Source organism: Caloenas nicobarica, chromosome 11, assembly GCF_036013445.1.
Source record: "Caloenas nicobarica isolate bCalNic1 chromosome 11, bCalNic1.hap1, whole genome shotgun sequence".
Taxonomy (NCBI): domain Eukaryota; kingdom Metazoa; phylum Chordata; class Aves; order Columbiformes; family Columbidae; genus Caloenas; species Caloenas nicobarica.
The window spans coordinates 16,928,731-16,942,858 of NC_088255.1; the positions used below are offsets into that span (position 1 = coordinate 16,928,731).

The window sequence follows — 14,128 nt, forward strand, 5'->3', positions numbered from 1 at the left end:
AGCCTTCCTAAATATCACACTGAAAATGAACTTTCCTCCAAACCGAAACCCCATTAGAAACCTGGTTTTCTACTTTTCTTCACTAAAAAAGCTCAGTCCAACTGAAGTAAAGCAAGCTACTAACCATGCTTTTCCCTTTAGGAAAAGGGTGGAGGGAGAAATAATGGCAGAAGTAAATCGCAGTGCTGGGCGCTCTGCTCTGGAAGGTGCTGCTGCAGAGGGGCTTGCATGACTCTGGTACTGAACAAAGGAGCGTCGGGGTCCACGTCTCTGCCAGGGAATTCAACAGGGACATTCCCACTGCACAGGCACTACAAGTTAAAGCCACATGAGAGGAAAATTGATGGTAGTGTTGCAACTGTGTCCTGCGGGAGGCAAAAGCAGACACCTGGGCAACAGCAGAAACACGGGGGACACAGAATCACAGAATGCCAGGGATTGGAAGGGACCTCGAAAGATCATCCAGTCCAACCCCCCCGGCTGGAGCAGGAACACCCAGATGAGGTTACACAGGAAGGTGTCCAGGCGGGTTTGAATGTCTCCAGAGAAGGAGACTCCACAACCTCCCTGGGCAGCCTGTTCCAGTGCTCTGTTACGCTCACTGTGAAGAAGTTTCTTCTCATATTTAAGCGGAACCTCCTGTGTGACAATACTTTCCCTATTTGCAAAGGTGTGACCTATTTGTAATGCTGAGCCAAGGAGGGCATCCCCACAACCGTGAGACCTCACCCTACCAGCTGCCTTGGGGCGCAGCTGAACGCGCACTCAGATTTTACCGCACACGCGCCCAACCGCCTCTGCGCGAGCTCCCCCTGCCACCCCCGCGCGCCCCGGCGGCCGTTAAGAGCCGAGCCCTCCTCCTCGCCCGCCCCTTGGCTGCTACAGGCCGGTGTCCGCTCGCCGCAGACCGCCCCTTCTCCGCCGGCAGCGCATGCGCTTTGGCAGAGGGAGTGTAAGTTTCCATTTTGTGTTTGTTTCCCCCCTACACACTCCCGCTCCCTCCTGGCGCTGCCGAGCTTTCCAGCGGGGAGGCGGCGGCGGCCGCTCGGGAGAGTTCGTCTGCAGGGCCGGCCGCTGCCGCGCGCCCCCTCAGGCGGCGGTTCCCGCGCTGGGGCCGCCGCGCTGGCGCTTTCTCCACCCCGGCGCTTTCTCCCCCCTTGCCCTCCCCTTCTGCCTCACGGCTGGAGATTGAAACACCAGCACTTGGCGCTGGTTTAAGTGTTTCATTTGTCGGGGCCGCGTGGGGTTTGCGTTGGGTGGTGCGCGGGCAGCGCTGCGGTGGCGTTTTCCGATCTCGTCCGTACACGTTTGCCCTCCATCTCGGAGATCAGCGGGAGCGGGGAAGCCGCTTTCTGGACATAAATGCAGTGGGTTAAGCCGAATTAATTTATCTCTGTGCCCTGCAGAAGCAAAGCAGTCATTGCAACAACCTACCTATGTTAAAATCACAGAGACTCTGGTCAATCCCTGGAATTTATATGATAGTAAGACCTGAAATCATTTTGGGTGCGTTACACACTTTGTCCAAGTGATCGTTTTGGTGTCTTAAAGGATTTTAGCTGGACCTGGGTGACAACACGGTACACATGGCAAAGGTAGTTGTGTTTTTCGAAGCATGCTGTGTGTCCAAAGAAGAGATTCTTAAGAAGTCACTTCAGGAATTAGTAAAATAAAAATACAAAACAAAACCAAAATATTCATCTTGTTCTTAGTTCTAAGTTAGAATTGAAAATGAGCTCAGGGATGTTCAGGTGAGAGTTGCTTTAGAGATAAAAAGCATCTTAGTCTGAATTTATTTTTGTGGGGTTTAATATAATTATTAATCTTAAAGTTCTTAGAGGAAAATACAAAGTACAGTTCAAAAATAATTGCACGCAATATAACATCTGTAGGCAGTTTTATGAGTAATTTTCAAATGTAGGATGTTGGTGATTCAAATAAGACATTCCAGAGCATCCGGTAAGATCTTGGCTACTTAATTTTAAATTGAATCACTGAAATGTCTACTGGAAAAATGGCATTAAATACTTTGCCTTTTTCCTGTGGGCGAGATGTCTCTTATCTCCAACAAATAGAAGGCCTCCTGATTTCATAACCTTCGTTTCCCTTCAAATGCATTTTTAGATACTCTGAGTAGTTTTAAATCTTTGAATGGCAGCCGAGTACCATTCCTATCTTTAAAAGTTAAATTCTGTGTGCTGAAAAGAAATTCTACACACATACGCTGCTTTTTTCCTGTGAGTGTTGGGCGCAGAGTGCTGGTAAAAGCTGAATTTAGTTCACTTGTCAATTCGGCCACATATGATGAAACTTTTAGTTGTGTTTCTTTCATCTTGTTTATTTTTTTCCCTTGTAAGATATTTAGGCAAAAATGTTGCTAGTTTCATTCCATGTGAGCTGTTATGTTTCCAAGTATAGCACTTCTGATGCAAGTTCTAATTAAATCTCTTCAAAACATGCTGTTTATTTAATTACTATTATAGTCTTGAGAAAACTTAGAAGAATTAAGGCAGCAATACTGAAAATTGTGGAGCCTACCTGTTTTCATTTACTTATTTATTAAACAGATTTTTTTAGTTGAGTCCATTTTTCAGGTGTTTGTGTTCAGCTCTTTAATATTTGTTTTCCCTTTGTTATGGTTTATGTCTCTGTGGCAATGAGAAGAGTGTTAAGCTGAGGCTGTAGTAATAGTCAGATACTGTACTGTGACAGCCTCTGAGTTGTATATTTGCAGTTTCCATTGACTTTATTAATGAACAAGGTAATATTTTTACCTGTTGAGAAAACTGGAGGAAATAGAGATGATATTGGAAACAATGGCTTGGGTCAACTCATAACTTAATGTTGAGCACAGGATTATCCACTTGTCTTGCATATTACAACTGTATATGTACTTTATAGGATTTGCCTTTTTATCCTTAAAGTGTGTAATCCTCTCATATTCATTTTGTGATCTGTCACACGAATCCTTTCGTGCATTTGCAGTAAATAGAATTATTCAGTTTTATACGTGTTGAAGTCATTCTTTTCTCCTCCGGTGTCTGCAGCTTCATTTGTCAATTACATTTGTTTATGTGATTTTATGTGTTTATAATTTTGTCTGTTTCTGCGAAAGTTACAAATATTGCTGCTTTTCAACCTTGTCAACTGATTTGTGTATAGACTGTCATTAGTGTGTGTATAAACACCTTCAGACAAATTCATAATGTTTACTACAGAGGCCCAAATGTTCTTTCTTGAAGTCTACAAGAAAACTTGCTGACTTCTATAGTCCAAATTCTAATACTAGAATGATTCCGAAATGCAAGTTGATTATTTCCAAATACTTTGTTGCTATGTAGGCTATGTTTTATTTTACACATTAAGATTAACTGTTTTTAAGTGGAACTTAGGTTGACCAGTATAATCCATATTTTCATAGTCGTGTCACATCATAAAACAAAAAAACCCAAACAAACCAAAACCAACCAAACAAACCCCACAAAAATCAAACCAAGCCAACCACACAAAAGAAAATGTGTAGGAATCGCTTAAAATAATTATCAACATTCAACTCTGTAGCAGAGTTAAGCATTGTTATTCACTGAAAATCCAATAGATTACCAGGGCTTTCTAGCCATGACAATTTTTGCTTTCTGTTTATTCTTAGAAGGAACTTGAAAAGGTCAGGCATGTTTTAATGGTCAACAGCAAACAGATGGGCAAAATGTAGAGTTCAGGCAGATCATGCCTTGCAAGGTGATGTAGTGAATTCCAGATAGGCCATTGATAGCCGGTATCTGGTTTTCCTGTGTTAAACCCCAGGTATGCCGTGTACTTCATTTCCTTCGAGATAAAGGGTTATATTCCTTTGTGCCACGAGAAACAAGAATATCTTTAGATAGCAGAGAGGTTTGGGTAATACCAAATCTGATTCTTCAAAATCCCTCATTCTCATACATGTAAAATTATGGTAGAAATTTTCAAAATGATACAGCGCTGTTAAAGGCCTACTGGTTTTGGAAGTGGTGTGGTTGTTCTGGTAATAAACTTCAAAAATGATAAATAGGCCTTGGGAAAAGAGCTATTTTTAACCTTATGGGCAACAGTAAGGAAAATGTTCTAATTGAGAGATGTAAAGAAACCTTTTGCTTTTAACCAGAATGTGTGCTTTTCCCCTCATCAGTTTTCACTGCAATACTGAATATTCCCAGTATAGCTCATCAGATTTGCAGTGTAATGCAACCAACTCAGCAACTACATATATCAGCTTCATGTTTCTACTCCAAAGTACAGGTTTTCTGTATTAGCACTGCAGTGCTGCCTGTTACTTTATCAAAATAATGCTGTGACGGAATGCATGAATAGTCAAAAACATCTTTGTTAGTTCTTCTGAACATAAATGTTCTTTAGCATTGGCACAGATTTAGCAAGGTCTTAAGTTGCTTAAAATCTGATGTGTCTGGTAGGTATTGGCCTCAGAAGGTATTTTGTTGTTTAGAAGTCATTGCACACTAACATGTTGGAATAGTGTACATATGTAATTTAATTTGTTTTCAAAATTGTTTCTGAAATGTTTAAGGCTTTAAACTGGCATAGAGCTGACATTTGGCACCAAGTATGCATATTATTTGTCCCGTTCGATGGTATTATGCAAATACTGAAAATTAAGTACCTTCTGAACTGTTTTGCTGCATTTGTGTACAAGTCTTAACTGAGAGCTAAGAGATAATGAAGGCTTGTTGGAAAGCACTGCGTAACATACAAGGCTCACATTTGCATTTAGCTTCGATTAAGACTGGGAATCAGTGTTCTATTAATAAAAACAAAATAATGATTCCCTGAACTGATAGGAAATAAAGTATTTCATAATCTTTTCGGATTTGGAAATAACTTTTAAATGGCATTCATATGCTATTATTTTTCTAAATGGTCACTAAAGTGAAATGATGTTGCATTTTATGTTGTTTTCTGTTGTCAGTATTTTGTTCTTTTGGATGCTGTACCTGATTCTTACCACCTTCTTGATATTATGCTTAAAAAAAAAAAATCATTAATTTTAGATACTTTACCCATGGTCTTTGGCATCTCAATGAATCAAAACCAGTAGCTTCATTACATGCTTATTTAATATACAGTAGCAGAGCAGCCAAGCTGACAGTCTTTAGATCCCTCTGTAAAAGGACTTTGAAACTACTCTTGCAGAGGAATGTACGTCTCCTCTTTATTTCTTGTGCTGGGACATCTCCTAATGATTTCAGGCTTTCAGTCTCTTTTTAGTGCATGTTGTGTTATTAAATATTTAAGAATTATATGGCTGTGATGTATACTATTTCAGAAAATCAGAATTCTGTTCATTGCAGTGAAGTTTCTAGGTCAAAATTGGCTTTAAAACATTCAATTTTAGAAGGAGATGGGGGAAGGACAGAAGGGAGCTTACATAAGTCTGAAGTTTGTAAATGTCTTCTGTCATATTTTTGACTAGGAAGATTTTTTTGCTGAGGAAAATGTGTATTCTTGTTTAAAATATGATTAGGTTCACGTATTTATGGAAAAAAATACAGACAAGCATATCTCGAATGAAGAGCTGATAGTCTACAGAGTATTTCAGCAGAAAATTTTGTAGCCCTGGACTTCAGCCTCTACTGCTATGCCAGGTTTCATAGAAGTTGAATTCAAATTATCATGAAACTGCAGTGATATTATTGTTTTGTGCAATGTTGATTGTCGAAGTATTGTGCCTGTTTGCGTGATGCTGCATGTAGATGATCAACTAATATTTTTGGTTCAGTTATCATTACACACTTGTGTAGGAGTAGTCATTTGCCTATTGGAAGCTCCAACTATTATAATTTATGTAATAGATATTATCAAATATTTTTTTAATATAATGAATTTTTATAAATTTATTTACTGTAAATTGTCCTACTAGATACTGAATTGGAAGAGTATTCTTGGCAGTTGGACTGTCGCAATTAGACTGTTCAGTGTGTGATGGTAAGTGGTTACTAGTCTTGAACTTCGTAACAACTGCAAAGACTAATCCTGATTTTTGTTAGGTAAGAAAATACTAGGTGCAGGATTTAAACCAGGGAAGATTTAGTGGTGGTTTTATGTTCACGCAACACAGTGTGAAGAATCTTATGGTGTTTTTTACTTTGAACTCAAGATATGGTTCGAGGTACTCTAACCTTAGACAAAGTAGTGCATTGTAGTATAGATATTTTTATGGGAGTAGTCAAATAAATGAAAAGGGCTTTTTTAGAAAAACAAGTATTTTGAAAGGATTTGTGTGCCTGAAGATGTAGACAAGTGCTTTAAAATGTGAAAAGAAAGTATCAAAGTAGAAATAGGTTTATTCTGTGTTTGGCAGCTGTTTTTTTTCCTGTATTTTTTCTGGTGTAATGTTAGTTTTTGAGATAAACTTAGCATGTTTGTGAGCATTCTTTATACAATGAAAACATGAAGGCAACATTAGAAAAGATACAATCACCCTACATTACTCCTTGAATGTTTTCTGTTTATTATAAGGCTCATGTCTATAACTAGTTTTCAGTTTTGTATGTTGAGACTGTATGATGCAACTACCAATAATATTTTCCAGTGTTGTAAGAAACCTCCTATTTTAGAGCTGTTAATTCATAAATATTTCTCTACTGTACTGCCTTACGAAAATGTATGATGGAAATGTAGACACTTTGGGGCTGATGGTGCTCAGATGATGCTATATAACTTTCTTCTAAGCATTGGAGATTGAAATTACATGTTAATCATTCGAATGATAATATTTTTGAGACTGTTGCCAGACCAAATGTGCTGCTGCTATGGTGCTGGCATCTGAAGGATGTAGCCATACAGGCAGTCGAGGTGACTTGTCAGTTTTGAAGCTGTGGGTTGAGTCCATGCAGAAACCACTGCAGAAATGTTCAAAGTGCTTGAGTCTGGGTACAGGGATCTGTACTCACATAATCACTTAATTGAGAAGTGATTAAAGAAAAAAACCCAAACAACTAAAACCCTCCGAATGCTCCCCCCATGAATTTCTAAGCTGCCTGCTAACTGTCTAAGCAGTACTGCTTCCTTAGGACAGTCAGTCTTATGGGATTCAACCAGTACAAAAAGTAGGACTTACTAACAGAAGCTTTCTTTCCTTGTTTTTATTTATTTTATTTTTAATAGTGTAACCAGCTCAAAGAAGTCAAGATGAAGCAACTCCATCTCAGCTGCTGGTTTCCTTTCCATGTGTAATGCGTTTGTTAGCCTGGTACAGCTGTTTCTTGGGTTGTGTGGTGACTCAGGCCAGTGGAGACATCTGAGCAAATTGACTATACAAAAAAGGTTGTTTTCAACCTTGGCAAACTTGGAAACGTTCGTTGTTTCAATTCATTGCACAGCCTACAGACATTTGCTCACATGAGCTTATGCAAGATCTAGAGAGAGGTGGGAGTTGCTTTAGCTGGAGGAGGAATTGCCAGCCTTACTACCCAGAAAATTGTACTTGGAAGCACGGGGTAACAGAGTCCCTCATCCTCTGAACCAGATTTACACTGCAGTAGTGTAGAGGAACTGCTGTTTTATTTGTGCATTGTCTCAACAGAGGTGAAAGGGAACAAATTCTAAACAGCCCTTTAGCACTAGTCTTACGTGTGCAAGTGCTTCCGTGAGTTCAACAGATTCATTTAAACAAGCTTGATCCAAAGTGGACTAGATAATCATTCATCTATTATTGGATTTCTCTATTGAAGGGTGGCTGCTGCTTAGCTCTTAATGACAGTGGAATGCTAACAGTCAATTTCAGAGATAAGCTGAATGCTGTCATTTCTTTGCAGATACTGTTTACAGACTTCCAGCCATACAGTCACTGCATCAAAATTTGACTTATACCACGTTAGCATCAAACTGGGATGTGGCCACGTTGTAATGGATCAGCAGCTGAGTTGCATTACTGTGTACAGAAGTATTGGCATTAAAATACACATCAAAAATCATGTATTGGCATAAAAATATTGGACAGAAGTTCGGCATAAAATATTTTTTATTAGAGTGTGTGACAGACAGGACATAGAAGATCTGCATATCTAGTCAAATAGAACACGGATAGATCATTGGCCTACACTCTTAGTGGATTAACAGAGTTTTTCTTGGATATGCTTTCTGAATTAATTTCCCCACATAGCTTTGGCAGCCTGCATAGTATATATATTGAATTAAAAGTTTTCAAAAAGTTTGAAATAAACTGCCTTAAAGCCTACTGCTTGAAACACATGTGACTATAAATGTTTTGTGTTCATAGGAGAAACTTCTTACTTTAAACTTTGCCTGACAGTTTAGGAGAACATATGAAGTTAAATTAGAGGGAATGCATAAAGTCAAGTCTCTTCCACAACCCAGCCCCCTTCCTCATTTGACAGGTGTTGCTGCCTAACAACTGTTGCTGCTGTTGTTTCAGGAAGTTTGAAAAAAAATCTTAGGTTGGAAAAAGAGAAGAGCATTTTTAACTAATAGTTTCATGTAGTTAACAGTGTTTACTTTGTACTTTCTGGCTGTTCTAATATCTAAGTGGTGTGTTAAACTGAACATTTCGTGGTAAATGCTAAGAAGTTAAGCTTTAAAACCAACTAGGCTAGAAGTAATCTGAACCAGTGTTGTTAGATTAAAGCACATTATTTGACAAAGCAATATTGTCCTATTGCATCCCTCAAATGAAGTTTAGTCTTCGGTAAATATGAAATGAAGATCTCTATTCTTCTCTCTGTTGTTCTTTTCTGAAAAGTACCAAAGCCAAACTTCAGCATTTTATAAGTCTCTTTGTTAAGTTAGTTGTATTTCAACTTTCACAGTAAGTTTTCCAGCTTGGGCAGAGGCCTGTTGTCACTGTCGGGGTGGATGGTCTGATCTGATGCAGGTTGCATGTTCTGAACCTAAACAGGACTTTTCAGCTCTGTGTTAATTCTCATTTCATGAAGCATTAGGAATACAATCATAGTTGCAGTGAGCTGCTTTGGAGGTTGTATAAAATAAAGGTTTCTTTCTTTGTTTTTCCAAGTGTTAGAAGCAATAGTTAGCTTTGGTGGCTGGTAAGTGGTTTATATAATAACTCTTGTTGTAACACCTGTCCTTTCAGAAAGGAATCACAGAATCACAGAATGTTAGGGATTGGAAGGGACCTTGAAAGATCATCTAGTCCAATCCCCCTGCCAGGGCGGGAACACCTAGGTGAGGTTACACAGGAAGGCGTCCAGGCGGGTTTTGAATGTCTCCAGAGAAGGAGAATCCACAACCTCCCTGGGCAGCCTGTTCCAGTGTTCCGTCACCCTCACTGAGAAGAAGTTTCTTCTCATATTTAAGTGGAACCTCTTGTGTTCCAGCTTGAACCCATTACCCCTTGTCTTACTGTTGGTTGTCACCGAGAAGAGCCTGGCTCCATCCTCGTGACACCCACCCTTTATATATTTATAAACATTGATGAGGTCACCCCTCAGTCTCCTCTTCTCCAAGCTAAAGAGCCCCAGCTCCCTCAGCCTTTCCTCATAAGGGAGATGCTCCACTCCCTTAATCATCTTGGTGGCCCTGCGCTGGACTCTCTCCAGCAGTTCCCTATCCTTCTTGAACTGAGGGGCCCAGAACTGGACACAATATTCCAGATGAGGTCTCACCAGGGCAGAGTAGAGGGGAAGGAGAACCTCTCTCGACCTACTAACCACCCCCCTTCTAATACACCCCAGGATGCCATTGGCCTTCTTGGCCACAAGGGCACAGTGCTGGCTCATGGTCATCCTGCTGTCCACCAGGACCCCCAGGTCCCTTTCCCCTACACTGCTCTCTAATAGGTCATTCCCCAACCTATACTGGAACCTGGGGTTGTTCCTGCCCAGATGTAAGACTCTACATTTTCCCTTGTTATATTTCATTACATTTTTCCCCGCCCAACTCTCTAGCCTGTCCAGATCTCGCTGGATGGCAGCACAGCCCTCTGGCGTGTCAGCCACTCCTCCCAGCTTGGTGTCATCAGCAAACTTGCTGATAGTACGCTCAATTCCCTCATCCAAGTCGTTGATGAATATATTGAATAGTATTGGTCCCAAAACTGACCCTTGAGGCACTCCACTAGATACAGGCCTCCAACCAGACTCCGCTCCATTGACCACGACTCTCTGGCTTCTCTCCTTCAGCCAGTTTGCAGTCCACCTCACTACCCGATCATCCAGTCCACACTTCCTCAGTTTTGCCGTGAGGATGCTGTGGGAGACGGTGTCAAATGCTTTGCTGAAGTCAAGGTAGACCACATCCACCGCTCTGCCATCGTCAATCCACCTTGTTACATCTTCATAAAAGGCTATGAGGTTGGCCAAACACGACTTCCCCTTGGTGAAGCCATGTTGACTGTCCCTGATGACCCTCTTATCCTTGATATGACTTAAGATGGCACCAAGGATAAGGTGTTCCATCACTTTCCCAGGGATGGAGGTGAGGCTGACCGGTCTATAGTTGCCCGGGTCCTCCTTCTTGCCCTTTTTGAAGACCGGAGTGACATTTGCTTTCCTCCAGTCCTCAGGCACCTCTCCCGTTTCCCAAGACTTGGCAAAGATGATGGAGAGCGGTCCAGCAATGACCTCAGCCAGCTCCCTCAGCACCCGCGGGTGCATCCCATCTGGACCCATGGATTTATGGATGTCCAGATTGCTTAACTGGTCCCTAACCCAGTCCTCATCAACTAAGACAAACTCCTCCATTGCCCTGCCTTCCTCTGGGGCCTCAGGGGTACGGGGCTCCTCAGGACAGCCTCCGGCAGAGTAGACAGAGACAAAGAAGGCATTCAGTAACTCTGCCTTCTCTGTATCTTCTGTCACCAGGGCACCCACCCCATTCATCAGTGGGCCTACATTGCCTCTGGTGTTAGTTTTATCTGCCATGTATTTGAAGAAGCTCTTTCTGTTGTCCTTGACCCCTCTCGCCAGGTTTAACTCTAAGGAGGCCTTAGCTTTCCTAGTTGCCTCCCTACATCCTCTGACAACAGCCTTATATTCTTCCCAAGTGGCCAGCTGGTTTCAACTAAGACTAATTTGTGAATGGTTCTCAGAATTTATGTTCTTTGTAACTAGAGATTTTAACTGGTCAGCACTGCTGGTCAGATTATTTATGCTGCAAGTCTTGATTATTTTTTTTAAACTCATTATCTCTGAAAATCTAAGATGAAAAACTTGAATTTTGGTAAAATGTCTTTTTTTTTTATTCTTAAGTAGTTTTATCATCTTAGTGTTGCTACATGGAAGCAGACAGAGTAACATTGTGCAAATCTGATTAAAATTATCTGTGCTACTTCAAAGGTCAGGTGCACTCAGTGAATTTGCTTTCAAATTATTTTGTTTATTCTGTGTATGTATGCATTTTGAGCTGTATAAAGGTCAGGAGAGGAGATTCATTTTGGAATTTAAAGAAGTTAGGTTTTACCTGCTAGCAGCCTGTGTTAGGCTCATTTGAACTAATGAGAATTGTTTTCCTTTTTTTTTTTTTTTGCTGTCAGTTTTATTTCTCCAGTGAAGCTTCTTTATAACTATGAGGTCCATTTGAAAAACAAAACAGTATTAGCAATGTGTCTTATTTTTTCTTCTTTTATGACATCTTTAAAATTACCGTTTAATTTGTGCAAATAGTCTTATTTGGTTTTTTGGTTTCTTGGCTTGTGTAATTGATATGGTGGAGTAACCTTTTCCTAGCTAGAATAACATATTTAAAAGATGCACAATATTTAACTGCCTTTTGTCACAAATGGTTTAATACAATAGGAGTGGTCATGCAGTCTCTTATAATTTCGAACAGTCCTACTTTTAGTAATGTTCAGGCTGAATAATATAACCACAAAAGGATTCATGTCTGTCAGTGAAGCATAACTAATTGCAGTTTTCAGTCATAGAAACAATGACAATTAGTAAGGAAATGGGCTTCTATTAAGTACAAAAGAAACTGCATCTGTATGGTGGCTACTTTTGTTCTAAAAAAGGCTGTTCTAGAAGTCCCCCTATGTTGTGGTTCTGTTTGTAGAATGGTAGAAATATTTTTGTTGACTTTTAAATAACTCATAGCGATAGAGAGATTTTCAAAACAATAATAATGATGATTTTTCACTTAAACATGTGTGCCTTTTTCCAAGTTTCTATTCATTTGGAAAGACTTGAGCTGTTCAGCCAAATCAGACTTTTTTTGGTCAAAAGTATTCTGACATTGCTGCTTCTCTGACTTTAGGAGATGAAATCTGAATAAGGCAGAACATGCTTATTGAATGAACATACTCTCACAACTTAACAAAACTCTGTTTTGGTGCACATTTAATGGAAAGGTTGGACATATTTTGCAGTTATGTGAAAGGTTAGAAAATTGTTCTGAGTCTCTTTTTATGGGTAAAAGAATATAAATCTCATGTAGGAAGTTGTGGCACTCTCAGTAGTAAGCAATAGATGTCTTTCGAAGTAGAGAACTAATCTTCCTTGCCAAAGATTAATTTAGTATCTATTTAATCTGCAGTTGCTTCAGTTCATGTGGACATAACCAAGCTTAGTTATTAGTAGCAACAGATCGGTCACACATTTCTTTTTAGTTTAAAAAAATTGCTTTAGTAAAGTGGGTGTTTGGCCAGGCTGGTTGACTCTAATTTCAAATGGCAGACAGTGACCGCTGGGTCCATGCACTTTGAAAGACACGGAAGGATGGTGAGGCCCAGGCTGGTGGTGTGTTTGCTTTGGGGAGTTTTGCCAAGATGCTGCTGCTTTGAGGCTCTTATTTTTCTTGCCTGCTTCTTAGTAATTAGTACAATTTGTAAGCTTCCCTCCACTGATTGATTACTCTTGGTAGCAGGCACTGTTCTTTTTTCTTTACCAGAATGTCTTCAGTGAGAGAGGTTTGTGTGTCAGCTTTTCCTCAGTTTTGCTGTTTGAACCCATGTCCGTTAAATAGCTTTTGTGCTTTATACCTGTTGTGGGATGCATCCTGCACAGTGCTGCAACTGAAGCTGTAGCTAGTAGGTCTTGATAATATGATTTAACAAAAGTATAAGTTTGGGAACCTTAAGATATTTGACCTACAATTTAGAATATGTTTTATGACATAAACCATAGAAAACTATTCTACGTATTTGATTTACTTGGAACAATTTCATGTTAATTCTGATGTGCAACTTGTTTTTAGACTCGATCAACTAGGATAAAATCTCTGTATGACGTATGCTATAATGGTGCATCTCCAAGCAGTGAGTTTGAGTATCAGAATTAAAGACAGAATATCGATATCTAAATGTAGACTTAGTTTAGGTGAAAAGAGAGGAATACAAAGGGAGAAAAGGTAGAAAGAGAAAATATTGTTATTTGAAGGAAGATTAATAATACTTAGATGAGAGTGATAATTTGTGAGGCCTGATGTTGCACAGAATCAGAATTAGAAATGGATGATTATCCACAGCATCTGCCTTATATAAATACTTTGGTTACTACTTAAGGCTTCTAAATTGACTTCCTTATTATTTTCCAGAATTCCACTGTAATGTGGAACCAAATTCATATTAATATCCATGGCTTTACAGGTAATCAAACATTGGTACCAGTGAAGATCTTTAAACTTTGACATACATAAAAAAACTCTTGAAATGTTTGGGTTTGGTGGATTCCAATGCTATAAGGCAGTGAGTGTCCTGTGAGAGGCACTGGGAGTCCTAAAATTAGGGCTTCTTAGTCCTTTGAACTACTTTGTTGTTATTTGATTCTGAGACTAGAGCAATGGCTTTCTCTGTGTATGGAAATTTGATATATGGGTGTGTAGTCAAATGTTCTGGTCTCTATATGCTGTAGTGAGCACTGTATAATTATATGCTTTCCTGCTTTTGTACATTTATTATATTGTTGTTAGGTAGCTTATAATGGATATTTCTCTTGTGATGTAAGAGTTATTCTGAGATAGAATGCTCTAACAGATGGTTTCAAATTAGTGTAGTATTATCTCAAAATAGTTTTTAAAAAAATATTATATTTTATTTGGTCTTTATGTTGGAAATACCAGTGAAAGGCCCGTAATGTAAGAACTGTAATAGACACAGTAGTCAGCTGATCTAGTAAGACCAGTTGAGGTTTATGCCAAGTTATTTCTTTAACCAAAATGATAT

General features: G+C 39.5%; 1 protein-coding gene across 1 annotated transcript in view; it reads left to right on the plus strand.

Annotated features, from left to right (window-relative positions):
- The first annotated feature begins 899 nt into the window (after positions 1-899).
- The window catches only part of FHIT (fragile histidine triad diadenosine triphosphatase), a 555,478-nt gene continuing 542,249 nt past the window's right edge, over positions 900-14,128 (plus strand). Inside the window, exon 1 of the mRNA XM_065642808.1 lies at positions 900-952. The gene's annotated coding sequence lies outside the window, so the exon portion shown is untranslated. The remainder of the gene's footprint in view (positions 953-14,128) is intronic.